The sequence below is a fragment of the Molothrus aeneus genome, chromosome 3 (assembly GCF_037042795.1).
Source record: "Molothrus aeneus isolate 106 chromosome 3, BPBGC_Maene_1.0, whole genome shotgun sequence".
Classification (NCBI taxonomy): Eukaryota; Metazoa; Chordata; class Aves; order Passeriformes; family Icteridae; genus Molothrus; species Molothrus aeneus.
The window spans coordinates 46,444,715-46,465,655 of NC_089648.1; the positions used below are offsets into that span (position 1 = coordinate 46,444,715).

The following is a 20,941-nucleotide window of genomic DNA, read 5'->3' on the forward strand; positions in this document are numbered from 1 at the left end:
CACCCATAGCAGGAATAACCTGCAACCCTGGACTTTACAGTGCCTATCACTTTGGATCACACCTGAGTTTTTCATGCTCCCACTTATGCAGTAAGTATTGAAAAATATAAATACAAAAAAACCTAAAAAATATCCTTCCCCAACATAACCCCCCCAACACCACTCAGCTGGGGAAATGAATGTAATTTTTTTCATGATTGTTGTTGCAAAAGGCTAATTTATTACCTATTAAAGCTTTTCCATTCTCTTCAGAGAATTACAGGAAGCGAATAGAGAAACTAAGGAAACTGATAAAAAAATCCCCAGTCCCCCAAAAACCAGCCCCACAGTTCCACTGTGGGGAATGAATGGATGAATGCAGCTTCCTAACAGCACCCCTGACTTCTCTTCCAGCCTGGCAGCGGTCCAAAGCAGACTCAACTGCAACAGCATGTGCCAAGCCATGCCATGCTGTGTCACAAGCTCCTAACAGGTCTCAGGTGATCCCCTGACACTTCCACTCGTTCCTGCTGCTTTAAAGGCAAGCAAACAAACACACACCCCCAGATCTTGTGCCTGAGCCTGTTCAGCATCTTCTGTCATGATCTTAGAAGCAGACCAAGGTAGATTTGAAGAAACTTTTTGCTGGGTGTTGCACTGATGCTGGCACTTAAGTTATGACAGAGGATTTGACACCTCCCCCAGTCAGCAGCTTTCAAGCAGTGGAGGGCCTACCCAAAATCTTGAACTCTAAAAGGCACACCAAATGTGTAAAGATAAAAAGATAAAATTGTATTTAATTTAATCAGACTACATCCAATTTAATCCTGAAAAAACAAGTGAAAAAAATCCCATCCTTGTACAGTTGCACATTGTAATTGTAATGCCTAGTAGAATATGAGTAAAGGAAAGGTATTAAGCTTTAGATAAAATAACCCTTTCAACTGGAATTCAAAGTATGAACCCTTGATCACCAATATGTGCAACACAGGGACTGATTCTTTCAAGTAACAGAGGCATTTGTGGGGGAGAAGAATGCCGATTCCCATATGGCCTTGGAGTTTGAGTAAGTAAACTGCTTATTCTATAGTGCCAGAGTTTGCTGGCACTATTCCTGGTTTGAGATGATAGCTTCTGTGCTAGGAAAACATAAGAGAATATTTGCTTTCTCTGGAAACTAGGTAGGGTTTGTCAACAATCCACTTTAAGGAAGCATTACGGGACCCTTTTCCCTGGTTTTTTGTTTCTTTACAGGTGAAGAAAAAGCCTGCCACCATTCACCCCTAAAAGCACATTTAGAAAATAACAGAAATAAGCATGACTAGGGCAAGGCTGAAGGAAATGGCAATACTGACTGCAAGCACAGTACATTGACAAAATTACAGGGGCCTTACATGCAATTACCAAAACCTGCAGAAATACTCAGACTTTGGGCCAAGCCATGATTCATACTATAGTAATTCTGCTCATTCCATTTGATCATTTCAGTTCCAAAAGAAGTTTCTTTTAAGGTTTTTACATTTCTCCCTATCATTATAACACTCATGTATCTTCCATATAATGGCAACAAATTCAGACAATAGTTTTCAAGTTTTCAACTGACATTTTCTTTTCAAAATAAAAACTATTTTGGCAAGAGTAAAAGGAGCTAAGATTTATGAATATAAGGGGATGCCAAGTAAATATCTTCTTTTGACAGAAAGTAGTTTTTCATGGTGAACAATGGTCAAACTAGATATTCACCTAAATACTTGCCTTTCCATACCATATGTTCTTGACTTTCTCACAGAAGCTCATTGATGAATACAATATTTAAGATGATGACATTATAGAAAAATGCAAAGTAATTACTGCTTTTGAACACCCTTCCTCTCATTTTGGCTTTGAACTGGATGATTAAAAGATTCACCTTGTTAAAGCAAGGTAAACAGACAATGCACGTGCCTGCACTGGAGAAGGGAAGCAGAAGGGCTGCAACTATGACCTCTCAGATGCCCCTTTGAATTGGGCAGGGAGTTGCCAAAAAGCAGTAAACAAACCTAAAACTAACAAGCTGTTGCTGCTGTCACTACACCCGTCACACAAAAATGGGCACCAGATCCTTGTTAGCAGGATTAGTAAGGGGTGACTAAAGCTGCTGGAAGGAGTCCAGCCTGAGTGCACTCCAAGGGGCTGTCCCAGAAGGCAGCTGGACAGCCTGCCAGCTGGGAGCTGCACCACATTTTCACATGCAGCTACAAAGCCTATAAATTAGGATTGCTGAGCCTGGAGTTAGCATGTGCATGACTCACAAATATTTATTAGGGAGGAAGGAGTGACATCTCCAAGAGAGCCTGAAGAGAAAAAACAAAACAAAATCACAGCATTGAAGTTTTGCAGAGAATCAAAAAGGAGCTTGTGCTTCTCACTGCTCAGCTGAATAGGGACTGAAGGACCAAAGTAAAATATTGGTTTAGTTCTTCAGTGTTTAGCCTTTCTATCTAGTCATTTTTATGTTTGCTCCTTTTCACCCAAAGCCTGACCTTGTGTGTATATTTTAACATGCTAGAAGTGGGGAAGATTCCTGTCATTTGGGAACGTGCCATTAAAATCTGTGTGGGTCTGTTTTAGTAATTCGTGATACTTTTATGAGTAATCCACTGGCAGTTGAGAACAATTTTTTTTCATGAGTTCTCCCAATATACATGTAGAGAAATTAAATAGGAATTATTTGAATTTACATATCTTGCCTTTATTTCAGAGTTACCATTCACCCTCTTTAATCAGACGACAGACTTAGTTGTTTGAGCATGCACTTGTTAGTCTGATGAATTTATTTTAGATCAGAACAGCTTCCACACATATCCTATTTATTTAAGGTGTTTCCATGAAAAGTTGAAGCAGAATTTCTTTCCCTTTCAATAATGTTAGAAGTCTCTCTATTAGCTAAACATGGGGAACAAGATTCTGGCTGTTCTCTTTTCCCATCTAGGTCAGTTGGAATTTTACTATAAGTCAGCTTCAGTAACATTCTGTTACTGTCAGGTAACAATTTTATTCACCAGACCAATTGTACTGCAGAGCAACAGCCCAACTGTCCAGTGGACTCTTCATTAGCTCATCTCAGTTAATGAGTAGTAGAAATTATCCAGGCATTTAATTACAAAGCATTTGAAAGAGAAGAATTATTTGCAGTTCTTTAATTTTCCTTTTTCATTGTTCTTCTGCCATTCTATGTCATACTTCAATGACTCTTCAATAATAGTAAAAAGGTGTCTATTTTAATGAGGGCCTAGTGTTTTTAAATTGCCAGTCCTGAGTATTGCTGTCACTATGCCTAGGTCTTGACTGTTCTAAAGTAATGCTTTGTTTTTCCAAATATATTTAACCAATCCTCCAGCAGTTTAACACTCCCACCAATTTAAGAATTTTTTTTTTAATCAGGGCTGCAGCTACTCTACAAATACAGTAAGATTTACAGTAACAGCTTCAGTTTCAGATTAGATAATAAACAAAAAATTGTTTACAATATATACCACTCACTGAAAGAGAACATTTTTCTTGCTGCAGAGGAGCAGAGAGGCAATGGACAAGAAAGACTTAGAACATGAAAAATCAACAGCTCCAGGCTGTGCCCACCTGAACCATGCTATAGGGCTGTTCTCTTCCTTCTGCAGGTATGCCAATTAATCTTTATACCTCTGATAGTCATCATATACCTTAATGAGTGAATTAGCACTTGCACACCTCCTCCTCCACAACCCATTTGCTTTTTATTTCATCACAGATACTAACTGGTTAGTGGATTCACTGACTATAGACTGTCCTGAGTTGGAAAAGATCCACCAGGCTTATCAAAGTCCAGTGTCACTTTAGGACGCAAAATAAAACTACACCGACACTGGAATCTCCAAGGTAAAAAGAGTGAAAGTTTAATTCTTACTCCAACATTTATAGATTTCCAAAAGTGACAGTGGATTGGAGGATGACAGTGACACCTCTCCAATGACACTGGAGAAACCAACAGTCCATCAAATTTCTCCTCCTCCAGAAAAGAATGCAAAACAATAAGTATTTACAGAAAAGTGTGTGAGAAAGTTCATTAGAAGAATGTAAACATCAGAAGGCTTAGAGGAACTCAAAAGAACAGGGTGACAGTCCAGCTTCTGGCCCTGCACAGGACAGCCCCAGGAATAACACCATGTGCCTGAGAGCATTGTCCAGATGCCTCTTGAACAAGAAGAAAGACAGTAAGCAGCAACTTATGGCTTGTAACTACAATCTCCTTGCTAAAACAACCCCACTATTCCAACAGGTATTCTCTAGATAGGCTATAACTCTGCTCTCTCCATCTCTCCATGAATGCTTTTAACCTTGTCTGTCCTACCAAAAACTGCCATTAGGTTAAGTTCCTTTCAGTTGTTAAGGGAACAAACACATCAACTTTGAAAATTCTGACCTAATTCACTGAAAAAAAAAGAAAAGAAAAAAGAAAAAGAAAAAAAATCCATTCTACTGAGATAAAACTAATTACTCAGGAATAAAGATGCTGCATTTTTCCCCTGATCACTGTAACTGCAGTCTTTGCCAATGTTCTGTGACAATTTTCCTTTCAAGAGATTTCTTCCTACTCACCCTTACAGCGTATTTTGGGTCCTATAGCAGAAGTATTTCAAGGCACCTTCATGTGTGTCAAGAAATACATCTGTAGATCTGTAGTATGTAAAAGAAAGTTGCTGCTGTAATGCACCCAAGGTGCCCATGTTTGCAGTAACCTCTGTGAGCACATGAAACACCTGCAGCTCCAGGGCTGTCCGAGCCTGGCAGGAGCTTGGCCACTCTGCTGACAGCACAATGCATCTCCTTCTGCAAGTTATCTCTCTAGTCCTGGCAGACAATCCTCAAATACAGAGCAACATAAACAAATAATGATCTGGGTACACTTAATTAGTTGTAAGAAGGATATAAAACATGTATCTTTTCTTCATATCAGTTAAAATGTTGTCCAGTCTGGGAATTAAAGAAAACCAATTTACTATATCTGATATCTGAGATATCACTGATAACAGTATTAAGAAAAAAAAAAAAAGAAAACCCTGACAAGAAACTTTAACTCAAACCTTCTCAGTTTCATTGCTCTGAAATAAAATTGAAATAAAAAACTTTGGTTCATTTGGAGTTTTTGCAAAACCAAACCCTGATTGACAAGGTTTTACAAACATGAAAGCTCCCTAGAGGTATCGTTAAGTGATTTAAGATTTATTACAGCTTTGTAGCTAATAATTACTTTCAGAGGGAAAAAGAAAGGTAGTTCCAGTTTGTAAATTGTTGCTTTATGATGTAGAAGAGTAACAATAGCCAATATGCTTTACTTAGTGTAGTGTTAATTAAAAAATTACAATGTTATTTAGTTAGTTAGTTTAAGCTGGTCCTGTAAGGGACAGCTTGAACTCCAAACAAATCCCTCAGACCCGAGAGAGCTGCTGGACAAAGAGCAGCACTGCCTACCTCACTGGAGATGAATGCTTGTGGGTAGGTGACAGCAAGCCATAAAATGGATAACAAAAATTACAGGTGCTATAGGAATCCATTTGATTGATTTACTTCTAATAGCTCCTGAAAACCCAGTGCACATCAAAGACATATAAAAGCAGCATCCAGATTATTTTCCCAAATAAGGTCTTAAGCAACATGATTTGTTAATCAGGATCTACACACTACACATATCAAAGACACAGGTGGGGAATGTGTAGTGTTGTTAAATGAGTCTGACCTTCTTCACATCAAAACAAATCTTGTTCCTGAATAACAGCTATGGAGTTAGAAAGGTTTTGGACTTTGTCATCAAATGCATCATGAAAGAAAATAGCATACAATGAGCTCTTTGCACACACTGCTTTGCTTTGGGCAATCATTCATTCTCCTGTGTTATGAGGGTGACTATTACACAATCAGAACCATTAACAATATTGTATTTATGAGAGCTTGATTCCAACCCTACCACTGGTACAGAGCCCCCAATAAACACAGTGTTTGGGTTTTATCTGGTGTACATAAACTGCTGATTTTAGAATAACTGACTGTAATGGTTTATAAAATCCAGTAGAGAGGCTGTTGCAGAGTGGTGCCTGACTAATGGATTTATGGGAAAGCAAATGCAAGAATACAGACACTACTGGGAAAAGCAGCAGCCTGTCTGGTGCTTGTACATCTAAACACTTTTAAAACTGCATGAACTAATAAAAGTCCATCAACTGTCTTGGTGTTTTTTCAGGTTGCAAGGACACATAGTTTTGATTTACTGTTTTTGAAAACATAGGGTTTTATTTCTGTATGAAAATGATTCAAAGGGTTCATAGCTTTATACTTTGTGTAATGGCTTTTGTCTGCTGTCCATTGGAAGGCAATCACAGAAATTATTCCCAAATCATAGGGCAGCCTGCCTTATAGGATTCAGCACAGAGCTTTCCAACGACTAGAATAGTAAAGTGAAATAATACTTATTACTACTAAAGCAAATACTTCCCACCACAAAATGTCAAGCAATCATCTACTCACTCTAGGAAGGACAATAACTGCTCTGAAATTATGATTAATCCCTTATTCCTGGCTAAGAAATTGCTTATGTAATACCAGAAAGAACAACACTTTTCAGATACAATCTGTTAAGAACTGCCTTTCTCAAAATGCTTGTGGTCATTATCAATTTAGCTATAAATTAAATTATAGACATCAGATAAATATCAACATTCCCTTCCACAGAAAAATGGCAAGTCCAACTAGACCAAGTTGATGAAAATGTGGTAAGCAAAGCACATATATATAGGTCCCATGGGAAGAATCCCACCACTTTATCTTTTGCTTACTTCAAAGCAAAATAAATGTTAAAATTTTCTCTTCCATACAGAGAGCAACTGTTCCTAGGACATGCCACAAACCACTACAAATAAAACTCCAACTCTTTGCTATGGGCCAACTGTAGAGGGTATTCCTAAAGGAATTATACCTCTACTAGCAGTAGGTTTCTTTATATGACAGACAGTATGACCTAATAAAGCCTGCAGGCTGGAGAGCAAATATTTTATAATCACAAATTGAATGTAATCCAAAGAGTTAAAAATAAATGAAAAAAACCTCACAAAACAGTGCAGCAATTCTAAAGAACAACCGAATTTTCAGAAATTATAATATGTTTGAGGCTATTTGGTGAGCAGACACAGAGACTAAATTCATCAAGAAAATTATTCACTCAGTATTAGCATTACAGCTGTGTTTTGCCTCCCAAGACTTTTGCCTTTATTTGCAATTGTGTTGATTATGCATATGCAAAATATTTTATCTATTCTATCTGTTCCCTTTCCCTCTAAATGGTGCACTAATCTGTAATGACAGGCATGGTGCTGCACATAGAAAACTCATCTTCAGGGTAGGCAAAGGCACTTGGTTCATATCTAGCAACTTTAAAGATCTGAATGCTGGATGAAATGGGTATAAATTTTCTCTAACAATATAAATGTGGCATTTTACACAAGAATAATGCTCCGGTTTAAGGAAACAGTTGTGGTATGTAGCTGAATTCATTACTGATTATTCCAAAAGCATGACTGCAGCAGCAAACCAGCACTTCAATTTTAATTTGTGAGCCTTGTGTGGGGTGACAGACATTTGCATAAGAGTGACAGTAACGTTAATCCCACTATACCCTTGACTTGGGCCTTAGTTTCTTTGAACACATTTCTAAATCAGCAAAGCTTCAGCCAATTAGGAATTATAATACTTCTTGGGAAAGAAAAAACGTTTTCAATCCCAATACAATTTTCATGACATAAATTATTTGCATAGTGCACAGCCAGTGCAAGTAACTGTATTAAAATGCCATTGCTAATTAAATTGTATCCTTTAAAACTTGGCAGTTTGGAGCAGAAAAGGAGGGGAAAGTGTTAAATATATGTGTAATTTTAAGCAATATTCTAAACACACTTTACTTGGCAAATATTTGCTGAGCATTTCCTGACTAAGACACATAGTGATAGCTATTTTCCTATTCCGTCATACAAAAGGGCAAGACAACAAAAGCAGCTGTCTGATTAGGGGCACTGTTGTCCTGAATCAATTACATCCCTGCAGCAGAGAGCTCCACTTATGCACCTGTTTTTAAATAAAAAGCTTCTGTAGCTCCCAAGCCTTGTACAAGGGAGATGGGGGTGGGGTTGGAGAGAGAAACTATGAGTGAAAGAAACAATAATTCTTCTGAAGGTCAGCCAGGGCATCCTTCATCCCTCGCTCTCCACATTCACTGATTGCCTCGGAATAGGAAATCCGCCCAAATCTTCTGTTACAATCAAGAAGGGGGGGAGGAGATCCGTGTTGAACATGTGCCACTTTCACTGGCTTTTGAAGGAATATAATTATTGTATTTAACCGACTGACTTATCTCTTTCCCAGAGCTTTTCAAGTTGAAGGGTGACAGAGCTGAGGAGCCTGAGAACTGGCTGCTCATCCTGATTGCAGTGTGCCTCGAGATACCCATTAGTGCCTCCCCCCCTCGCTCCCCTCCTCTCCTACCCCCCGGCCAGGGCTGCTGCTCCAAGCTCTGCTCACAGCAGCAGTACCTGGGTCCTCACTGCCTCCCTGCAGTTCTTGCTGACACTAGGTGGGACCTATTTACCTTTCAGCCCGAGGTGCTGTTCCCTGAAAAACAGCTGCGGACTCGGAGCCCACAGTCTGGTTATTTTGATGAGCTCCAATACCAAACAAGAATCTTTCTGGAAATTATCCTGTCTCATAGCTTCTGGTATAGCACCTTTCTATAAGAAATTCATTACCATTTACCACAGAGAATAAAAAAAAAAAGCCTGTTTATGCAGTCTTTTACTGCATGCATAAAGCTTTCCTTATAATGTGAAATATTTCCCTGAAGAATTTGCATTTAGTACATCTGACCTGTCTAAGCACACTTTTTTCCTTTAATAAAATCTTAGTCTTTGATGTATGTGTACTTCTTTTTTTACAGGATGAAGAAATTAGAATACACTGTTTTCTTATTATCTGAATGCATGAAGAAAAATGCAATTGAACTGATAAAAGAGAGTAGGTTTTGGCCAAGGCAGCTGTTCTGCAGTGGGTGCATATAATATGTTTTCAATTCCAGCTCTGAAGTGAAAAGTGTCCAAGCTCCTGTTTTCTTGCATACATAGCAGAAGACAACTAAATAGCTACCCTCATGAAAACTGCCACACAAACACTACAAAAGGAAGATCCCCTCCAATATACATACAGGTATGTTTTAACATAATTTATGAATTATTTTTAATTTTTTTCCATTTTGCTTTTACATGCAGAAAGGAGTCTGCAAGGTCTTTCAGAATTATAAGTCTTTTGCAATAAATATGGGCAATAAAAATCAGGGCTGAAAAAGTTCCTAAACGTTATTTTGTAAATGCTTACAAGCATTGGATTTTTCAGGCCTTAAATATCAAATTATCAAATTACTAAGTAGATAAAATCATTTTATTTGGGCAGAAATGCAATTTGATATTTAATTACAGCAGCATTATGTAATCTAAAACTGCATAGAGCACAAGCCATCTAGGAGGTATCTGGGTTGCATTGAAGAATTCCCTTTGTGATGGATCTGTCTCTCTCTCTGGATAGCTGCAGAAATCTAAGATACTCTATTTGACTACATGCTCAAGATGACTAAAGTTGAGAGAAGTAAAATATGATGGAGGTAGATAAACAGATGCTTTTAGCAATCTCAGTGCTTCCATAAATCCTTTGGTACCCATGCAGCTTTAGTAGCCTGACCTGCAGTGTCTGCCATATTGGGAAATGAAATTCAGGTTCTTCAGTATTTTGGTCTTAAAGATCCAAGTTTTTGTGCATGTGCATACAGACATAGCAGAGTTTCTTACCTCCAAAGATTGCAGTCAAATCCCTAACCTATGTAATTGAGGGACTGCATTTAAGTAGAAATTTTGTATTCTAATAGGACTTAGCTGGACAGGGTATCTGTAAGAAGAGATGTAAAAATCAGCCTAAACAGAGGCTGAAGGTGAAGAATGACCTTTTTAAAAGTTACTGCTATGAAAATAAAGCCTTCCATTAATTTGTGTTATAATTTGTCTTTATAATTAATAACAATAACTTCCATTGCAGATAGGTATTTCTTAAAAGTCTAGAACAGAGTCTGGCAGAGTAAGTAATTATTAATTGAACAAACTATGAAATTTTAGTACTCCTTTTCAGAAAAAATCTCTGTTTACTTCTTTTATTAAATGATAATTATCATTCATTCTGATTTTCAGTCATTAAAGTGAAAAGTCACTCATTGGAAGAAGACATTCTGATCCAGTCAGTCAAAAGAGCTGTTTCAAAAATTTCTGAAGAACAGGGACACAGAGCGTCAGCAAACAGCACTTAAAACATGGAAACAATACAGATACTTCTGAAGTAAAAGGCCAAACAAGGAAACAAGTGGGCTCTTTTGACTTCAGTAAGCCTTGCAACACATGTCCCACAATACTCCTGCATCCATGATAGGATGTCACAGCCTATGTAGGTACAAAATTTACTGGCTGGTTGGGCTCAGAGGGTTGGGTCAATGGGTTGTGCTCTGCCAGAGGCTGGTTAGATGCAGGTGTCTGCCTTGGGACATGTTGTGGTGAACAGTGATCCAGGTCACCAGTGACACAGAGGAGGTAGCAGAGGTCGCTGCCATGAGGTTTGCAGCTCACTCCAGAGCAGTGGGAGCCATCAATATGCTTGGCAGCAGAGCTGCCATTCCAGGAAATCTATACAGGCTGAAGGAGAGAGCTGACAGAAGCCTTATGAAACTCAACAAGGACAAATGAAAACCCCTTCTTCCTGCAACAGTAATGGCTGGGGAGCAGCTCTCAGGGCACTGGCCTTGGGTGTGTGCAGGGATGAGCTGACAGAAGCCAGCAATGTCCTGGCAGCAAAGACAGCCAGCAGCACCCAGGGCTGCAGGTACAGGAACCCCATAACCACAGCCCCTCTCTAGTCAGCACTTCCTCTGATACACAAGAGACACTGATTAGCCAATTTCAGAAGATAACTACCAGCATGGTCAAGCCTGGAACACTTGCCTCATGAGGACAAACTGAGGGAGCTAGACTTGTTCCATCTGGAGAAGAGACAGCTTTGGTGAGACCTGACAGCAGCTCCTGGTACCTTCAAGGAAGTTATTGAGAAGATGAAGCTAGCCCTTCACAGTGGTGTATAATAAGAGAATGGGAGACAACAGGCATAAACTGAAATGAGAAGTCCAGATTGTTTATCACGCAAAGGTCTTTTTTACTTCTTGGACAATGAAGCAGTGGAACAGACTGCCAAGAGAGGCTGAACAGTCTCCATCCTTGGAAGATTTCAAGACCAACTGGAAAAAAAATCCTGAGCAACTTCATCTAAACTCATAGCTCACCCTACTGTGAGTAGGAGATTGGAGTACATGCTTCCTGATCTTTCTTCAAATTTAAATTATGCTGTGATAGTTCACACTTCAAAGAAGGAAAACAAGACCCATCTATTCTTGAATATTAAGGCAATTAAAATGTTCTAAACTAATGACAGTATTCAAATCTCATGTCAATAATACTTGCCAAGAAATAAAGCACCTCCCTAACTTCTCAGAACTGCCATGCAAAATCTCACATTTTATTGAGAACTTAGGTCAGAGGCAAGGCAAAGGCACTACTTGGAAGGAAGAATACATTTTGACTTTTCCTAAGACTCATGATGAGATTATTTTGTTCATCCTTCTTTGCCTAGGAAAAATCAGTAAGACTGAGACCTTTAATGTGTTTTTAGTGCCACGTATTCTAAATTTGTGCAGCATATACAAACTACACGTCAAACTAAACTACAAAGTGTTCCTCAAATCTCCTATTATAATAACTGCAAATTGAAAGGGGGGAAAGTCTGCCTGACTAAACAAAAAGAAATCAAGTATAAATACCTATGCTTTTATGCAGACAGACAGTTTAAATCTGTAAGCATTTTGCCCTACAACAAAACAATTTAAATATTCTTTGCATTGTGTTTCTGTGAAAGATTTTTTTTTCCTTGAGGTGGGTGTTGTGTATATTTTGTCATTTGGTATGCCAATCTCAAATGTTGAGAAATGTTGCTTGGGAGTGCCAAGCAGCACACAGCCAAAACCAATATGCACAGACCAGAGATAGTTCAAACAGTGGATCACTCATCCTCCCACAGACAAGTCTAAGAAGCAATTGGTACTGCACCTGTTTTAACACGCATGGTATCACAATGTTGCCATATGTAGACATAATAATTTAGGCAAAATGTCCTATTGCAAGATAAGTCCCCAAATTACTTAAAATATAGAACTATACTTCAAGAATAATACATATTGGTATCATTCATTCACTGGAAAATGAGCAGTTTTGTAGCTCTCTTTGTAAAGGGAGACTTCTAGTTGCCTATTTAGGCAATTTGAGCATCAATCTTCCTAGCAGATGATAACCAACATTCAGCACTAACTGCAGCAGTCTAAATTAGAAAAGAGACATTATATTTCCTAGATTATTTTTTCTGCTCATCCATAAACACCAGTTATAATCCATGCACATATTCAAGAGCAGACCAAGTGATTGACAAATTTGTAAAAAGACTCCTAAAATATTTTGCAAAATCTATTCACACCAATCCTTGGAGGAAAAGAATCCCCATGATGCAATAACCCAGGTATTATTACAGTTCCCTAGCTGGGACACATAGCTCATATTTCTTTATACTATCTGCCAAGTGAGCAGCTGACACAATCACCAAGTGCATCTTAAACAGTAAGTGGCATTTGAGACTTTCAATGACTCTTCATTAACTTAGTGAAAGGAAATGAGTAGAATAATATTTTCTACTTTAATCATCTGTACATAGCAACTATTATAGCAATCGTGCTACTATTTACTTTTGCTGTAACAATGATGAAATACATCACAATGAAATGAAAATAAATTTAACTAAAATAAGACAGAGAAGAAGAAGATGAAATAACCCTTGAAATTACAGCTTGAAAGCAATACCTAAAAAGGCATTCTCTCAGTTAGGGGCTCTGAAGCTGGGCACACACCAATGACTGTATGTGCATCACATGTACTGCTATCTTCATTGTTAAGGCTTGTTTGACCTGAGGTTGCAACAATATCTGTATTTGACCTGGAAGAAAACTGTGCATCCAGCACTTCTTTACTCCTGCAGAGTGTAATAGCCTTGGTTTATTTTTAATTTCAAGTGTCCCTTTGTGGGAAATTATGCCTGAATCACAAAATAAATTGGAGAGACTGGCAGCAGGTATTTGCCAAGGGGCAAATTAATGTGAACAGAGAGTTAGTAAGATTCAATATTGCCCTTCTATTAAGCCTGCACCACAAGCCTTGGGACTTTCACTTGAATATCAGGTATGTCCTCATTGTTGCAGTACAAGTAGTTGCAGTCAAGTGAGCATTAAATTAATCAGGAAATGAGTACTGTTAGCTAGCCAGCACTATTTGGTCACAGCAGCAAATGCTGATCATGATCTAAGCAGGATGTGTCTCAGGGCAGGCTTCTCAGACAGTGCCTGGCTCTGTGTGGGCATCTGCCCCCAGGGCTTGGAGCCCAGCAGGTCTGTGATCCACCCTGAATCACAGGGCAAGCAAGGGTTTACAACCCAAAATTCAACTACAGAAACAAACCCCAGAAACTGACTGGTTGGGATTAATCACTGAAGACAAGATCCTCCGCAGAATGACGACTCATTCCCTGGCTGAACATATTTTCTGTGCTCTGGTGGATTAATATCACCATGCACAGGGATCATCTACACCCGTTTTTCACTACTTTTACTTCTCTCAGACAGCAAATCTCTTCTTTCAGTGATATATGAGGATGGAAAACATCAGTAATAAAAGATGATAACTACAATGTCTCAGTCCTGACAAGGTTATGTATTTTCAGCAATTTGCACTATTCCCAAGGGAGCCTGAAGCAGATCATGTCATCATATCTCCTTTCCTTCTGGAATCATAGAATAGTTTGAGTTGGAAGGGACATTTAAAGATCATGTGACATCTTCAGCTAGATCAGGTTATTTGGAGTCCCATCCAACTTGTGTTTCCAGAATGGGGCACCTACCACCTCTCCGGGCAACCTGTTTCAGAAAGACGCTTCCTCAGGAAACCTTACTGTAAGAATCTTCTTTGAACTGTAAGAATATTTGAACTAGTCTAAATCTGCCCCCTTTTAGTTTAAAAAAATTACCATTTGTCCTATCACAAAAAGCCCTGCTAAAAAGTTCCTTTTTATAAGCCCCCTTTGAATACTGAATGGCCAACTCTCTCAGCCTTTCTTAGGAGAGATGCTCCAGCCGTCCGACAATCTTCATGGCCCTCCTCTGGTCCTGCTCCAAGACATTCATGTCATTCCCAAAGACCCCAGAGCTGGATGCAGTACTCCAAATGGAGTCTAATGAGAGTGGAGAAGAAGAGCAGAATCACCTCCCTCACCCTGATGGCCATGCTGCTTTTCATGCAGCCCAAGATCCAATTGGCTGTCTAGGCTGCAAATGCACATTTCCAGCTCATGTCCCTCTTCTCACTCACCAGCACCTCCAAGTCCTTCTTGGCAGGGCTGCTCTTGATCTGTTCAACAACCAGCCGGTGTTGGTATAGGGGGTGCCCTGACTCAGATGCAGCACCTTGCACTTGGTCTTGTTAAACTGCATGAGATTCCCATGGGCCCACTTCTTGTCCCTCTGAACGCTTCCCATCCTCCACGTGTGCCAACTGCACCGCGCAGCTTGGTGTCATCTGTAAACTTGCTGAGGGTGCACTTGATCCCACTGTTTATGTCGCTGATGAAGACCTTAAACAGCACCGGCCTGAGTACGGATCCCTGAGGGACACCACTTGTCACTGACCTCCATCTGGACTCTGAGCTGTTGACCACTACTCTCTGGATGTGACCATCCAACCAATTCCTCATCCACCAAATAGTCCACTCCTCAAATCCATATCTCTCCAACACAGAGAGACGGATTTTGTAGGGGACTCTGTCAAAGGCCTTAGAGATTCCAGAGAGATGACATCCATGGCTTCTGCCTTGTCCACTCAAATAGTCATTCCATCATACAAGGCCACTGAGATGTTTGGACAGGGCTTGCCCTTGGTGAAGCTGTGCTGGCTGTCTTGAATCATGTCCCTGTTCTCCATTTGCTGTAGCATATCCCCTGAGAGGATTCGTTCTGTGATCTTCCCAGGCACAGAGGTGAGTCTGACAGGTCCCCAGGGTCTTCCTTTCTACCTTTTTAAAAAATGCATGCAATGCTTCCCTTTTTGCAGACACCAGTGAATCTGCCTAGAAGCAGCGAACAAATTTGATGCCTGCCTTTAAAGTCCAAGTTTCATTTCAAAGCTCCTCTTCTTCTCTCCATGTAAATGTGTTACGCCTTCTAATTCTCTGTACTCTTTTCAACTCTGCTGGTTGCAGCTCCATTATCTCTGGAAGTTGCTTTAACACCTGCCTCCTGCGCCAGCCAAAACAACACCATCTGTTGCACAGCCTGAAAGGTCTATGAACCACAGTGTTTTCTGGTTTGCCTAAATTATAATAAATCCTTTCTCCCCAAACACGCCCAGGCCAAGCAGCCTTCCAGGGGCTCTGACAGGTACTTGTTTTCTCCCCTAGTTCCCTTTGTTCCCACTTGGGCATGGGGGCCAGCCCCACACCAGCTGACAGCACTCATTGCTCAAGAGGTCAGAACAAAAGCTCCCTGAAAACATCCTGCAAGCACATGCCAAATCCACAGCCAAGGCTGCATGAGGTTTCTAACTGTGGTCTGTGGGTCATTACTCTCCAATTGTGTTTTTCAACAGATGTCAGGGGTAGGTTAGTGGCAGGCCAGCTCTCACTGTTAGCCAAAGGCATGTGTAGGATGCGGGACCAAGGCTCACCTGCACTGCTCTGCCTTGGCATTCAGCCCACGCTCTGTCCCCTGGTCACTTCCTTCCTTTCCAGTACTGCCCTTCTCACCTGCAGTATCCCAGGCCTCTATCTGTGTCTCACTTTAAATGGCACCTGAGTAATCAATCCATCTATCAAGACAATAAAAAGGAAATGGGTGGGATGAGGGGGGTGATACTTTCAAGACTTGTACTACAGGCCATCAGGAAGATGATCCTGATCCCGTGTCTCAGGATTGTCCTTGAATTATCTGAAGATTTCTCCTCTGTCTTACTGTATCATTTGTACTTACCTCACTTTCAGATTTGGGAAGTTTAAGTTCAGACTACCTAGCAGTCTGAGAAATAGTAGCATTCTAGAGAAAATAAAGGTTCAAACAAACCAGCTGGATGTTAAACAGGAGTGAGAAGCTCAATCTAGCCTCATTAGTGTGTCTCTGTGGATATTTTTATTTACTGTCTTTTCTTCCTATTCATCTCAAACTAGGAAGGACAATTGGAAGTCAACCAGACAAACAGCCAGCCCAACTACCTACACTTTTTTACCTTAATGGAACGGGGGTAAAGAAGTGGTTTAAGATAAAGTTCTGAAAGGAAAATATGATTTTGAACATCCTAATTCTCATTTGAATTTAGTGATTTATCAAATATATAAAATATTACATTTAATAGGAACAAAAATTAGCATTCTGGGATTCAGTTTGTCTGAACACTTGGGCATGGGGGCCCAAGTCTTCAGACAGGCAACATTCAGGCTGGGATAGAACAAAATAAGAATGAGACTTTTCAGAAGTTAGCAGTACTTTGAAGGGAAGTAGAAGTCAGAGTTCTGAGATGAAAATAAATTGTCACAAACAATTATTTCAATAAACAGACCTTTCTGCTTCACCCCTGGCTACCATGTATTTCTTGTCTGAAAACACAGGATTGGGAAACTTTCCATCTTTGCCATGATGAAGGAAGCTCCCAGCTACATGTTAGAGAGTAATCCCTGAACACCCACAGTTACTGGGCAGGCAATGCTGCTGTCATTTACAACCATTTCTCTCTTACCTGTACTCTTCAGACTTTTACATTAAGCACAAAAGGAGACCACCAAAAGCTGCAGGACTCCTCCCAAAGATCATGCAATTTTGTGTGCATCGGTACTCACGGATGAGGAAGTCTGTGTGGAGACATCTGTCATGTATGGAGGCTGTTGACATGTTCAGCTGGCACAGTTTGGAGGTAATGGGGAAGCCTGTGCTTCAGCCTCAAAGAAATTATTCTTCTTTAACACTAAGGTCCCAGTTTTCTGTACATCTGGCCCAGATTCTCTGCTGCTACCCACATAGGGGAAATTTAAACCTGTTTCTTGCTGCAGCTTTGTGTCTACATCATCTGTGATTAGTAAACAGCAATCATTTTTAATGTTCTCTGGAAAATGTTTTGGCTGCATTTCAAGGGTTTTTATGTATTCTCATCATGATCTTTTTCTGTAATTAAATTTAAGATAATTAGCATTTTCCTTACAGTCTGTATCTGCACATCTTTTTACCCATGTCCTAGACCATTAAATTACATTTACTAAAGCCTTCATTGTGTCCTAGAAAACAACTGAATCACTGAAGGTCAAAGTCTTATTTTTATTCAGTGCAAATAATAAACGATAGCGCATAAAATAATGCAATATTTACTCCGAAGTCTCAAATGACATTTGACTGGAAATTGGTTTTATATACCTATTTACTTCCCTTAATATCTTAGATATACCAAATGTTCTTTGTAAATACTGAAGGTGAGGTGAGTTACAATAGCTCAACAGAACAACCCACTGAGGATTTGATGATAATGCAACTAACCCTGGTACTGCTATATTTCTTTAAGCATTAAAAGATCAGAAGAGGGAAATTTGGTGTCATCAAAAAAATCAATAGACACATCAGGAAAAACAAAAAATGCAATTACGAGCTCCAAAATTTGCATATTTCAGTCTTAATATTTATCTAATACATATTTAATATGTGTATTTTAATGTCATTTCAGCTTTAACAGATTGCAGCATTTCCAAAAGAACTATCATGCATTGTCTTTGTTGAAGCAAAGCTTAATTCCTATATCCCTATTTATATTCACAGACTTCACCCCCATATTTACAAGTCTTGTAAACTAATTGTCAGCATAATGACCCATCTCCATTCTACAAAGCACTAAAGCAAACACAGAAAAATTTCTACTAGTAATTTTAAGAATAAATAGTTCATGAACGTGCTATATTTTAAAAAGAACAATTTCAGAGTGCTGCTGCTAAAATTATGGAGGGAAATACTTTGTATAAACATCACTGATAATTCACTACTGGGGGTCAACTAGCCGAACCTCCCTGCTGATATCACACAACAAACTCTGCCATTACGACTCTCATAAAAGGTAAAACCTTGCCCTAAAGAATCCACATGGCACCCTGTATTTTCCTACACACTTTTTGCTATGGAAACAAATAAACCAGTAGCAGCAGCAGCTTGCCATCTGCTGACACATTTTCATCTGACACCATCCTTTGCACCATGTTTTATCTTTGCATTTGCATACGAGCACCTAACCACCCTCCTCCTAGACCCAGTGTGACTGTGTCAAAAATTTCCCTCTATGGAATGTATGAAGTAAGGCAGTAAGTGTTCCTCTAGCAACACCTTGGTGCACAGGCAGGCAATCACATACATTTGAGATTCTACCACCTCTTTTCCTGGCTGGAGAAGGTGAAAGATCATTGAAGCTGGAGAGCCATCACTTGAGGTGAAGTGCCCTACTGTAAGACTAGAATGCCTTTGAGCCACAGCCAAAGTGAAGTGTTTAGAAGAAAAGGGAGGAGGGAGACTGATGTTTGGAGCAGTGGAATGTATTCAGGAAAATACAAAACAGTAGTTCTTAGTAGCAGATTTTAAAAAATGAGATCCAAGGGTTGCTGGGATGACTCACATACACATGCCTTTCGATGAAGGAAAACCAGAGTGACATTTTCATAGCAGAAAGAAGCAGCAAACTGAATGTATACAGGAAAAAAGCAAGAAATTAAAGGCACACTCTATGGCTTGGATGAAAAGATAGTTGTAGAAGTCTGATCAAAATGGTTTATACCTGGCTTTTTTTGGGCTGATGAGCTCTGCAGATGTCTCACAGGGAACAAGTTCAGTCTTCCCTTGGCACATAAACTGGAGAAATACTGAATTGTTTCTACTATGGCATGAATACAACCTCTGAGACTGAAAAAATCCCCTTAGGAACATGCTGTAGTGGGATGTTAACATGATAACTGAATAACTGTTCAGCTGGGGGAATTTTAACAAGACTGTAATAAAGCTCTTACTATTGTTCAGTCTGATCTATTAGAGAATCTTTTCTCCATCTAGCTTCATTTAAGCTTTTTTCCTCCCTGCTCCTCTGCCCCTCTGTCCCCAAGTAAATCCAATCAACTAAGCAGCCATTTACTTAAAATCCTCTGAGGGTCAGAGTCCTCAATTCCTTCAGGACTCTTATAATCCTATCATCATTTCTTCAACTCTGTTTTTCTAGATCATTGATTGTTTTTTTTTCCCTTAGGGCTTTTTGAAACTGCTCCTCTGGTACTATTTTTGCAATAGCCTGTTGTGCAGTGAGCATTACCCAGGTCTGACATACACAGTTCTGTGACAGGCCATTAGAGCCAGCCTCCACTGTGGGGAGAACTGCATCAATTTTGATTTTTTTATTTAATTTTTTTCCACCTTTGACACTGAGATTAATGCTGTAATTCTCTGAAGTCTGTTGGATAGCCTGGAGAACATGTATGGGTCTAGCTGCTATCTTACAGCTGGCAGTTGACTCTCATTCTAATCCAATGTGAAACTGGAGGGGCCACTTAGGAGGAATTCACACAGATGTTTCTGGCACTTCAGTATATCCTGCATCTGCACAAATATCTGATTTAAAGCACAGGCTGAGGAGAAATCCTCTCAATAGCTATCACATTTTGCTCAACCAAAAACTCCAAAGAGAAGGCATGCACTGTTGAAAACCAACATCAGACGCAGCCAGGACTTGCAGCAGGTAAGAGAGAGAAGGAAAAAGCAAAACCATGTGGCTCCTGGAGGCTGACATGAAAACAAATGCCTACAACAGGGAATGATGACTGCAGATGGCAGGACATCACAAGAAGTTGGTGGCATGGCATGAATTTCATAACCAAGATAGGCCCTTTTAATATGGAATTAGGTGGTGGTATCTTTCCCACATTCCAGGAGAGCAGAACGGTGTTTTGTTCAAGAAGTCTCAGGTGAGAACCCTGCCAGGTGAAACTGCTAAGTCTGAGGCACAAAGCAGAATTGCCACAGTAAGACTGCTCACAGTCTGGTTTTACTTCAGGGTAGCCCCGTCAGTCACCACAAACAATACAGGGCTCCTCAGTAACTGATTATGTGTTGTCATTTGGTAAGAGCTGATGGATTGATTGTAATTGTTCTCTTGTGTTTTCCAGGGGTATTACTGTTGTGTTTGGCTGGGAGATAAAAATGGGAGAAAGTGCTGTTAATAGGTCCTGGCACAAGCTAATTGGAACAATGTGTTACACAAAACTGCTTATTACACTGCACTGCTCTGCCTGTTTTTCTGGTATGGCACAAAGTACAAGAACCCTGGTTCCAAGTAATTACCCCCTAGCACGAGAACACAAGTAGCCACAGCAGAATTTGATAAGCTTTAGCACATTTGTAACTCCAAATAACCCTCTCCCCTTCAGCTAAACTTTTGAGGCAGCACTGAATGATGAGCTACAGGTTGAACTTTTGTCCTCTCTCAGAAAAAGTGCAGTAGATTAAAACCTAGGTATGTTAACAGAAATAGCGTCTTACTGCCATAGTTTAATTTTCCAGTCTTGCTGGCATTGCAATGGTAAGCTTGGTAAAGTCTGAAGGACAACCCTTAAAAAACAAAGCGCTTTAATACCATAGTTGGGATGATAATAAAGTTGATTAATTTTCACAAACTCA

The 20,941-nt window shown here is 39.7% G+C and overlaps 1 protein-coding gene across 3 annotated transcripts in view; it reads right to left on the reverse strand.

Moving 5' to 3' along the window:
- The window catches only part of LOC136554676 (SAM and SH3 domain-containing protein 1-like), a 537,178-nt gene that overhangs the window by 201,966 nt on the left and 314,271 nt on the right, over positions 1-20,941 (reverse strand). The gene's annotated exons all lie outside the window — the stretch shown is intronic.